The 12,379-nt window shown below is 38.9% G+C and overlaps 1 protein-coding gene across 3 annotated transcripts in view; it reads right to left on the reverse strand.

Moving 5' to 3' along the window:
- The window catches only part of ZNF385B (zinc finger protein 385B), a 148,927-nt gene that overhangs the window by 76,065 nt on the left and 60,483 nt on the right, over positions 1 to 12,379 (reverse strand). Inside the window, exon 1 of one of the 3 annotated variants that reach the window (XM_086750744.1) lies at positions 3,209 to 3,256. The exons of the other annotated variants lie outside the window; for them this stretch is intronic. The gene's annotated coding sequence lies outside the window, so the exon portion shown is untranslated. Of the gene's footprint in view, positions 1 to 3,208; positions 3,257 to 12,379 lie in introns of those variants that run through there. 3 annotated transcript variants of the gene reach the window in all.

The raw sequence follows: 12,379 nt of genomic DNA on the forward strand, positions 1-12,379 counted from the left end.
GCCTGGAGTTACCTGATGGTCTTCAGCTCCTCCTATGACAGATCCACAGTCACATTTGGCACTATTACATACGTAACTGTCCTTCCCAAGAGAGCAAAAAGGTACAGAGAAGACTTAGAACCACTCTGTGAAAAGGAGTCTGTCAGTCATAAGTGCTGCTGTTATCCTGTCTCTCATGAGAATAAAATTCATTTTATTAAGCAACCTGGCAACTACTGTCACACACTTCCATCAACTCATACCAATTAATCTTATCAAGCATGTTTGCCCAAGTTTATTTCAGTCTCATTTAGATTCTCACAATTCTGTCTCTCTTCTTTTACTGCTTTACAGATAGTTGAATGTATCTGACAAATGAATGAGTAGGTGGCAGCTCTTTACCCTGATGTCCATCCTCCAAAGGTTAAAAGTAAAAATGACAGAAATCTTGACATTTGTGAATTTCCTTGCAATGCCTTTCAGCTGACAGTCAAGCATGTCCAGTTTTCTTAGCTGGTTGCCCTGACACTGCACCAATGAGCTGATGGCAGAACTCGTAAGACTGTGCCAGACTATTTATTCTGACCACTCAGTCTCCTCATCACCATATGCTGTTGTTAGTAGCTCTCACGGCAAAGCAGGTGCCCCTGCCTTGAGCTCCCATCCCCACCTCATCCAGGGTGCCTTGCTGTCCGGAGAGCCTGCTCCTGTAGACCATTCCACTTTTCATCATTGCAGCTTAACACAAAATAACTTCAAATGCTGATCTGGAAGAGATCCCTGGCAGAAAGCCTTTATCAGTGTTGATTACAAAGACAATTTCCTGAAGTGGTCCATATTGCAAAGAGTACCTGTCTGTATAAGCTTTTAAAGAATGTAAAAAAAATATCCAAGACAAAAATTTCATTATTTTATTCAAACTAATCCCAAACTTTTCAGAAGAGAGTTATGGAGCTGTTAACACAATTAATAAACAGTTTGTAACTATGTTCTCCTTTGAAACTGCAAGTTTCTAAGTTAACCACAGCAATGGCTGTATCACTCCCTTAAGCATATCTGGTCTCAAACTGTATGGTATAGGAAGCTGTAAGCAAACAAATTATTAATTTCTATAAGATCTCAGCTTAAGTTTTAAATTCTCACACAACAGGTTAGTGTATGAACAGTCAAGGACTATGTAGATTAGAGTTTCAGTTTAATTAAGTTTTAAGAAAGTCTAATATAACTAGGAGCTTCAAAAAATGTGCTATTTTGTTTGAATTACAGTTATGCTTTGGGTTGACCTATGGACTTTCAAAATCAAAAGACTGCTTAGAAAGCATTTGTATCTGAGATAAATGAAAACAAATAAGGATATTAAGCCTTTTGGGTGGGACAGGAGACACTACGAGCCCTGAACACCTTGTTTTAAAAACATTTTGCCCCCCCAAAAAAGCAGGAAATATTCCCCCCACCCCCCGTAAGCAAGGAAACAGAGCTGGATGTGTTTCGTAGTGCAAACAGGTTAAATTATTCAAATAGGACAATTTAAAGAAAATACTCTAATGTTGTCTTCATTTAGGAGGGACACAAACAAGTGTAACTGGAGTCATGAGTAACCAAGGACCACATGAGCATCTGCTCAGTTCTCTGAAGTCTAAAACAGACAGCAGATGGTATCTCGTGCTGTTGTCAGTGAATGAAGCTGTGCTGGTTGTCTGCATTAAAAGAGGGTTTGTGTGATGCTGTCAAGGCATACTCTGAATAACAGCTGGTTGCAACCTCCATTCTCCATCTTTCTTGCAGAGGAGAAAAGCCTTCTTTGACCACAGACAGCTCAAACAATCAGGAACTCTGGATTCAAGAAATGAGGTGACACCTTTACAAAATACAGAGCACTTGCATGATACATTAGCTGGAGAAAGTAGCACTCAAATTCAGCTAATTTAAGACTCCAAAAGGTGTCTTGGTACATGCTGCATTGAGAGCATACATACATATTAAAAGGCAGAATTCCCACAGTACAGTCAGCATCAACAGTTCAAAGAGATTTGTCAAATATTGGACACAAATTGCTTAAAATAATGTACTTTTATTTTCAGTAACTCATCTGTCAATACTTTTGTTTTAGAACATATTTCCTAATTTAGTATGTCTCAACTACATAAAACCCACTTTCATTCCCATTCCTCCAGCTTTAACACCAAGCATCTTTTTAAAATATTGTTCTTCTCTCATAGCCAGTTTCTAGCAATCGTCTCAGAAGTGTTCAGTCTGATTTTTCTCAAGGCTTTTTCCCCATTTCCAATTTTACATGTCGGCAAAACATCCAAGCCCCTGGCACCACGGGGTTAAGATCAAAAACTAGTGATAATTCCTCTCAAACACCTTTTATGTTATTTATTTGTAAGAAAAGCACTGTCTTTTCTTTTTTAACATACTTCCTTTTTCAGATCAACACTGAAGCTAGATAAGAACTTCAACTGTTAACTTTTATGCCCTGTAGGAACTGACCTCACTTTTCTCAAGTGGAGTTTGTCCTCTGTTCCACCAACAAACAGAAGAAAGCTTGAGCTCTCAATATGTATATACAATACGTACTGTATATACAATGAGCTCTTCGCTTTTCATGCAACTCATTCCATTAGAAAAAGTAAACCAGTTTCCCATTGAATTTTAAAACAGTGCCTCATGTATAATTTATTAAAACTGCCAGTTGCATCAAGCTTACTTTTTTTTCTGGTATGCTTTCTACTTTAAAGTGTCACATGCAATTCTTCAGCCATAGGTGCAATATCTATTACTGGCTGTAAGTGACCCTGCGCTGGCATCCATTTTGTTGCTATCAACAGTCACTTGAGCATTACAGATTTTTTGGCTGACAATGTCACCTACTGCTTTGTTGTTACGCTTAAAGTTGCCATGGAGACAAAAGAACAGCTGAATAGCATTTTCAATGCTTGAGAAATGCTTATTCTTTAGTAGGATGCTACTTGCCAGTATGGAGTCTCAGGTGTAATGGAAGTTATTATAAATAGTAACTTTTTAATCAAAGCCTTGCGCAAAAAAAAAAAGACAAAAGACAAAAAAAAAGAGACTTGTGTTTCTCCCTATTCACCCTAGTTTTACTGGTAACAAAAGAGGCGGAGAAGACCATCTCCCTGCTGTGGAACAAGAGATCAGCACAGCAGAAGTTGCCTCCAGCCCCATATCCCGAAGGACACAACAGTCACTGCACCAAGATACTTACCTTATTTTAACTCCAAGCACCTCTAGGTTGAAAATAGCCTCAAAATGGGAAGGAATAAAGAAATTTCATGCTTCATCTTCCTCATCAACTAAGGCAAAGTGCTGCTCCATCCACAGAAACACAACACAAACTAGGAAAAAAAAAAAATCAAGGATACTCTCCTTGAATTTTCTCCTCTAGCCATACAGATCTGCTTTTTGTCTAGCACAACCCTTCCTACACAGAGTATGTGCAGAAGCTCAGAATAACAGCTGAGTCTCACTGCTCTCTACTCATAATCCATTAACTCACATTACAGTATAACTTGCAACTGATGGGAATTGAGCGCCCTCGGCCCCAGGATACTTGGCACTTTTCAGATTCCAGTCCTAGATGTTTAATTCCTTCCATCTCACCGCAGTGCTCCTGAGCAGATAGAAAACATAGGATCAAAATGAGGATCACCTAAAGACTCTTCTACCTTAAATCCTGTTGTTGGTGAGTCAGAGAATTTCTAAAGATCATTATAAATAGCAGATTATCTCTGGTTTGGTACAGTGGATGAGAGACAAAATGCAATAAAGCAGAGTCTTTGTCCCACAAAGCCAACCAGTAGGCAAAGCAAGCAGCTGTCAGGGACAGCTGCAAGAATATTTTCCTTCGCAAGAGCCTTCCCCCCACCCTCCACTTGACATTGCCACCCCTCTCCCAGTGCCGCAGTGGCAGCGAGAACACACAACATATTCCCAGAGGTTGCTGCCTGATCCTTCCTCAGCAGCAGGAGCAGCTTTAGCTCCTCAATTTCCTGCCCTATGAGTAGACCCTGACTTGCCTGTTCCCATAAGGTGCAGGATAACACAGTCATGAGGAAATATTCTAGCAAGACAGTAAGTGGTAGGGGATAAGGCACAAGAGAAGGAAGACTGGGATAAAGACGATTCTTCCTCCTCCTCACCAGACCTCTCTGCCGAAAGGCTCCCGCAAGCCACTTCTGTCACTGAATTGTCTCTGCCCTCCCTGTCTTTGCTCCCCATAGCCCTGACATCCCGCTTCCAGCTCCTTTCACCTCTACAGAAGCCTCTGTGCCAAAATGTATTTTGTTGACACTTCAGAAAGAACACTTCACACTGAGGATTATGATCTTTTACTCACATTGGACAAAATCTGCTTTTGCTAAGAAGCCTTGAATTGACTTTGGAGCTCACAGAAGCAAAAATATTAAATGTTAATATATGAAAGAACAGGCAGGCTGTGACAGTGGAGGTCTTTTCCTCTAGTTTGGAAGTTTCCAGCTGAGTGAGAACATTCTATTGATAAGCTGAAATTAAACACAGAGATTGATCCCAGTTTTACAAATTCTCTGATCTATAGCAAAGGTGCTTAAAGTAGAAATAAAATTCTGGAAGAATTCTGCTTTTTGTTCTTTTGAGTAAATGCTTTCCTATTTCCTGAGAGAGAAGAGGAGAGACAATAATTAAAGTTTTTATTACAGTTACTTAATTTCAGCATCTCACACAGTACTCATCTGCAATCTTAATGTCTAAGGAACATGATGCAAATGGTTACAACAACAAAGAGATGGAGTGAAAACACTCTCAGGAGTTTCATTATTTCAACCTCAGTTTTGCCTCAGCAGGTCCTGCTCCAGACTTGTCCAATCACAGAGAGATTGCACAGCTTAAGGAAGTCACCTGGGCAGATGCCCAGCAAGACAGGAACTTGATCCAAAAAGAGAGAGTGCTCTCCTGTTATGGCATCTTATTCACAGGCATCAACAGCCCATGACTAGGATGCCCAACAACAGCACAGAACCCTCCTTTGGAAGGGCATCCAGTTAGGGCCAGTGGAGGGCTGGGACTTGGGCATCACCCCACCAACACAGCAGCAGCTGCCGGTTTCTGGCAAGCCTGAGCCCACACGCTGGTCTCCGGCTACAGACAGAACAATGCAGCCTGGCACATCGCTTCTGACGGGTTGCCAAGCCAAATTCCACATCTCTTTAAATGTGAGGGATGAAGGGAGAAGATAAAACTGCTAAAAAAAACCACCCCAAAGTTTCCGATCCTTGTGCCCCCACAGCCAAGCCTGAATGGAAGGGAAAGAAGTCCATGCACCATGAAACTAGCTAAAAATCAAAAGGAGAAAGAAAACAGCTGAGTGGCAGCCTCAGCTCATTCTCACTGGCATTTTTATCAAATACATTTTGAATTGCTCCCACCCTGGGAGAGGAAAATAGTCTCTGAAACATAATTTAAAGAAATGTGTGATGCGGCAGGAAAGAAAAGGCTTCAATTTAAAAGGTTATATGGAAAGACCATGTTATAGGGGGGAAGACTTTTGGAAGAGATTTTTCAATGAAAAAAATTCCCAACGGAACTCAAAAAGAAATAAAGCAAGAAACTGGTAACTTCACGGTCAGGTTATATTTGAAGATTAATGTATATTATATATATTATATATATGTATATAAGAAGCTTAACATGAGCAGGCAATGCGCCCTTGCGGCCCAGAAGGCCAACCGCATCCTGGGCTGCATCAAGAGGAGCGTGGCCAGCAGGTCGAGGAAGGTGATTCTACCCCTCTACTCTGCCCTGGTGAGACCCCACCTGGAGTACTGTGTCCAGTTCTGGAGCCCCCAGCACAAGAAGGACATGGACCAGTTGGAGAAGGTCCAGAGGAGGGCCACGAAGATGATAAAAGGGCTGGAGCACCTCTCTTATGAGGACAGGCTGAGAGAGTTGGGGCTGTTCAGCCTGGAGAAGAGGAGGCTCCGGGGAGACCTGATAGCGGTCTTCCAGTACCTCAAGGGGGCCTACAAGAAAGATGGGGATAGGCAGTTCAGTAGGGCCTGTTGCAATAGGACGAGGGGTAATGGTTTTAAAATAGAGGGGGCTAGATTTAGATTAGAAATTAGGAAAATACGATGCGAGTTATAGAACACTGGAACAGGTTGCCCAGAAAGGTGGTGGAGGCCCCATCCCCGGAAACATTCAAGGCCAGGTTGGATGAGGCTCTGAGCAACCTGATCTAGTCAGGGATGTCCCTGCTCCTTGCAGGGGGGTTGGACTAGATGACCTTTGAAGGTCCCTTCCAACCCTAACCATTCTATGATTCTATGAATCTATTCAGAAGTTATGAGGAATATGAAAGGGTGTGCTTTTAAAGCTTGATAGCTATTCACATATATCCCTGTACTAGCATCTATGTGAAGTCTAGCTTAATTCATTTAAGGACACCTAGGAAAAACCCAGACATGTAACTTCCTCAAAGTACGAGTCTTTCTTTCACATGACAACTAGATTAAAAAAAAAAAAAAGAAAAAAAAAAGACAATTAATGCCTCAAGACCATTATAGACAGTTGACTTGCAGTGGTAGAGGTTTGCCTAGAATTCCAGCTCCTATATTTAGCAATGTTTAAAAATAGAAATAAAGAAGGACAATATCTGGATAAACTAGGGATAAAGGAGTAGGGTACTCAGACAACTCAAGTGCAAAGGAAGAAATGCATTTAAGAGGAAGAGTAAATAGATGTCAAACACATACAGTTTTAAAAGGGTTCCAATCAAACTATGAAAATTAAGAACGATGCAGAAACTGGCAAACACACCCATAGACCATCCAGCAACTTCAAAAACACAAAAAGAACAGGCTTAACTGTTATCTTGCTATATTAGCTTCATAATTCCTTGCTGCAACTTAGTCAGTGAGATGAGGGATTCCCTGGTGTGAAAGCACAGATACAGAAAGCCTTTCCCTCAAGATGCTTGGCAGAGAGAAGCTGCACTGCTGCTCAGAGCAAGGGGCTCTCAGCAGCGTTGTTACATCCACCGTGCAATGTCCTCGCAACTGCTCAAAATAAGAAACCTCCCTGCCCTTCCAGGAACTCCATCTTTCACCTTTTTGTTTCTTGTGGTACGAACAATTGTTACAAATGCAATTTAATAGGAGTTTGTGTATTTTCTCAGAGTTCAGCATCAGATACTCCATTATTTATATTCACGTTTCCTTAGGGTATCAGAGTTTTAAAATTCTGATGAAAGGTCTTAAAATTCCCCCAGATTTGTATTCATAATTGACAGTATTATAGAATTTTTAAGTACTGAATGACTAACAATTAGATATAAAATACTGACTCTGTAGTATCTTTGTTATACTTTTTAATATTTCCTACACCTTCCTTGCTCTAAGGGTCTAGGATTTCAATCCCTGATGTTTGGATGTACAAGAAGCAATTCCTCTCTTTCAAGCAGAATTCTTCCCCTTGTTTAATTTTAAAAGGCAAAGATGGTGCTGAGATCCTCATCTTTGTTAGACTTGCATAACTACATCTCAAAGTACTTCTCAAACAGCTGTAACAGAGGGATTTCACAAATCTTACAACTTGTCCTGCAACTATAAGGAAAATAAATCCCCAGGTTTATGGACTCAGCATGTCACATGTATCTGGATGAATCTTTCCTATTTAGATCAAGTATTAGAAAGTTTTATCATTTGTTCTGTGGTTAGTTTTTCTGTAATCAGCTCATCCTCCCAGTCCACAAAAGCTGCTCATTTCTTTTAATGCAAAGAGCTACTCAGATCCCAGTAATGTATCTTTGAATCATTAAGACTATTACTAACTTCTTAAGTATCACTACAGTATAGTAAGTTTTTACTTTTAATTTAATTGGATTCCTGAAGAGGAAGGAAAAAGGTTATTTAGTTGGTTTTGTTTGCTTGTTTGTTTTACTATTATTAAGCTGTAATAGAATCCCATCCCTTTCATTATCTGATACTATTCCTCAATGGCCAAACTTGAAGAGGGGCTCAAAAAGTAAAATGATACTGTTCTTAATGTAACAGTAAACCGATAGCACTTACGGCTGCTAGAAGTAAGCATTTGGCTTAAAGACCTTTCATGTAATCTAACAAATGTTTCAAAGCACCACATATGTGCAGAGTATGCCACTGAAAGTAACTCCAAGGTTACTGCACAGAAAGGAACAGCAATAACCAAATGGCAGAATACCAAATGTCACCTTTATGAACCCAGTGATGAGGTCAGGAACCACAGATTAACTTCACTGCAGGAAAAGCACTGTTCCAAAGGTATCTATGAGTTGACAATTTTGAAATAAATATTTTAGTGAGGTTATAAAAACTCTTAAATGCAACCATAGAACACCATCCCTACTGCTATTACTAGGACTAATTTAGAAGGAAATTAGTATCTGTACCCCTCACTGCACCACAGATGTTTGAGGCTTAAATGCTGTAGGCAAAGAATGTCCCTTAGTTAGATACACTGAGGCATAATTAGGAATGATGCGATGGAAGAAATGAATGGTATTCCTAAGGCTTAATATTGGGAAAAATCAATATCCAAAACAACCTGTCTAATAAAGCAAAAGGAGAACATCCCATGGGAACGACAGGAAAGCCAAATAGCTTCGGACTTTCAAAGAAAGATCAGAAAAAAATTAATTAGTGAGCGAAGCCTATTTTCATGTGTTTCAGTGTCAGTTTCACTTGTGTTTGAATTGCATTTTTAATCCTAAAACTTGTAAGATGTATTTTAAACTTGATCATTACCATAATTTTAAAATTTTAAGAGCACAGAGTAACAGAATAATCATGTAGTCTCTAACATTGCTGATCTTAAAGTAGATCCTTTAGTACTGAGTATGCTCAGTGAAAAGCTGATTGATTTTGTTCTACAGATGGGGTTCTACTTAATCAGAAACCTTACATTACTCCCCATGGACTCCTTTTCACTCAAGATGCAGAACCAAAACAAAAATGTCCCCCCTTTTAAGATTTTACTTATCTTTCATTTAAATTGGACAAAGACCAGATTTTGTGGATTGCTGAGCCTATTTCTATTCTCACATATGCTCTTGTCCATTAGATTAATTCCACTAGCCTCAAAGGATTCACATAGGTGAAAAATAAAGACTGAGCAAGCCGGCCACAAGATACTTTGAGCTGAAGCTGACACCCAACGACAGACTGACCTGCAGTACATTGGCCAGCTGATAGGCAGTGGAGATGCTGATCAGCCTTTTGTTTGAAAGCATCTCAGAAATACCACATATCACTTCAGAGGCCAACTCCTCATTCCATCGCAGTGAGCGGCTAAACTTCCAACAAAACCAGAATTACAAGCTAACAATTTAAGGGTAAAGCACAACATTCACAGGGAATCTTGTAAACCTGGTCACTGAGCTTTCGAGCTCAGCACATACCATAAGCTACAAGAACACTGGGAAAGAGAGCTGGACACCTGACTCCTTTACCTCCAGGTATTCCCTGTATCTTTTACTGGCTGAACAGCTACCCTTTCAGTGCCATCGAAACCACATAAGCATAGAAATCACTTTTTTTCAGTTAAACCATAGAATAGAATCTATCCTTATTCCTCCATCTTTTCGAAAGCTTTAAACACTTTGAAATACATTTTTTTTTTTCACATCTATAGTGTCCTTAGTTTCCTATAGTTCTAAGCAAGCCTGGAGTAAAGTCTGTCTTCCCACTATTAGTGATATCCCTATTCTGATCTTGACTGTATCCTCCATGTATTTGTTTTTGTTCTTCAGAAACCCCACTGCTTCCATAATTTTCTACCACAATGCTCTCCCTACCTGTTCTAATGTCTATTCCTCCCTTCAGATTCAGGCAGCACACTAAAAATAAAAAAAAAGGTGCAAATACTTCACTCAATTTTCCTTCTCAGCCTCAGCAATTGACTCACACCCATAACTTGAAGCTTTAAAACGTTCATCTCCAAAACAGTCTCTCTTCCTAGGCACCCTAACTGAAAAAACCCTCTATTTACAGAGAATCACTTTACCAAGTTCTCTGTAGTTCTACAAATTTGAGACTACCTGAGAGAAAACAGACAGGCTTTTGGATTAAAGTGAATGTAGCTTCTTGGCTTTGCAGGAACATGGGAAGGGAGAGAGCAGGGATTTAGGAAGAGCTTTAGCTATTAATATTACCTTTCAGGACAGAATTCATGAATTCCTATGAGGTTTTTTGTACTTACCAAAAACCTGAATAGCTATGCAATACATGTTGGGAGGTTCAAATTAAGATCGTTGAACTATTGCTGTTTCTTTAGGACTTGCAGTTGTCTTTTTCTAAGTAAGTTTTAAAAATTCATGAGTGTCCTATAGTTAGATTAATATTCAGCCCTCAAAAAGGACAAAAAATCTGCTTTCTAGCCAGCCATGATTTTTCTCTGATTTACTCGTACATGCAGTGCTTGGGTTCTCTGTCAGAGCTAACTTCGCCTGCCTACAAAGCCAGGCTGCTTCCTTGTTCTGATGCACTACTACCTGTCACTTCAGGAAGTTGGCAGTAGCTTTTCAAAGAACTTTTCAGAACTATTTTTAGACCTATTATTGACATTTCTACCTAACTTTCAGCTGTGCCACTACGACATGCTTACAGACATTATTATATAGTATCTCAAGTCACTAAAGAGCATTGTTATATCAACAATATATACAATCCATCTTAAAAAAAAAAAGAGAGAAAAAAATCTTTTTTAGCAGCATGGAAACTCTAAAGTATTTTCAAACTCTTTAAAAGTGGAAGTCTGGGAAAAACAATGCTTTAGATGATTTAGCTACTTTTCTGGTATTAAGAACTAGCCACCTTTCCAGAATTCTTCTAATTTGGTATCTACTCTTAAGATACGGGCTATCAAAAAAAAAAAATAATTAAGGGATGAAGAACAACACTACACCTTTTCACATCTTCATTTTACAGCAATATTGGATATTGCTTTTAAAATATATTGCATTTTCTAAGGAAGAGCTGGCCTATGGCTGACTCATTAGCCTCTTGCTGTAACTATTCTGTTCCATCCTCTAAGTCTAGCTTCATGAAGGCCTCCTGATATACGTCAGCAAGAACTACTTTCCTAAGAACACTGTAGGGCTGTATGCCTAAGTAATCTTAAGTAACATAAAAGTAACTTCAGTGTCCAGAGTCTGCAATAGTTAGAAATCTATTTTAGCAATTAACAATTATATATTATAAGCAAGGATATATATTATATTTTTATTTACAATAATGAACAAAGCTAAGTATTTTAAATTGAACACAACTATAGAATTATATATCACGTTTAGGGGGTTTTGTGGGCAGGGTTTTGTTTTAGGGTTTTACTTTTATTCTTAGCCTTTTTCCAATCAATCAAAACAGGCTATTCTATAGGCTTAGGAGAGACACCATCCAAGTTGTTAAGTAAGACAGTGTTTTTGTGTAACGTGGTAAAAGGTATAACTGCATGCTTTCCTGAGCATGAACAAGAAATACAGGGAACAACGAGCAAGACATGGTGAGATGAACTTAAGCATTCTTTTGTGTGAAGCAAATGTCTTGACATTTAAAAATGCATGCATTGTTGTAGAATGACAAACAGGAAGAGTTAAAAAAAAAAGAAAAAGAAAACAAAACAAAAAACCAAACACTTTCCTCCATTCTGAAAGCGCTCTCTTTCTTCAGATTTTCCATGAAATCTAGAAACAACAATCTCATTCTTTACTCATCAACTCCAGTTTAGTACAAAGCACAGCATCACCAAGGACATGCATTTTAGTTACTGTCTAAATATCTGCTAAAAACAGAGGAAAAAATTACTTCAGAAAATAATTTGGATACATATGAAAGTCTCTTTTAAATTCTAGTACCACACAAGCACACTTATACAAGCAAGATGCTAAATAAGAAAGCAATACCAAATGGAGCTCTGCATAGACATGAAGATCCAAGTCGGCCAACAGGTAGGTTTTGAAAATAATATAGAGGAAGTACCTTGCAAATGCTGGTGAGATGCCTCATCACTTGTTGATAACGGCACTTATCACTCTGATACCAATCATGACCTCTTCAAATAAAGGAACCTGCTTTATCCAGGAATACTGGACATTGGTTTGGATCTATGGCCAAAGCGTGTATATAAAAGTTCTTTTGGGAGGACAGCCCTTTGAAACATCCAAGTCTGAGATACATTTCTCTGTGGTAATAGCTATTAATGAAATTACCTAATAAAACAGAGATTTCAATCACAAAGACTATAAAATTAAATTTGGTTTCATAGTACAAGCTGAACACTGTCTAGCTTGTGTTACTACAGTAGGCAACACATTTAGAATAATTAGGAGGTTTGCATGATACTTTAGCTTATAATTTGTCAGTCTATT

Source organism: Chlamydotis macqueenii, chromosome 6 (genome assembly GCF_036417535.1).
Source record: "Chlamydotis macqueenii isolate bChlMac1 chromosome 6, bChlMac1.mat, whole genome shotgun sequence".
In the NCBI taxonomy this organism is placed as follows: Eukaryota; Metazoa; Chordata; class Aves; order Otidiformes; family Otididae; genus Chlamydotis; species Chlamydotis macqueenii.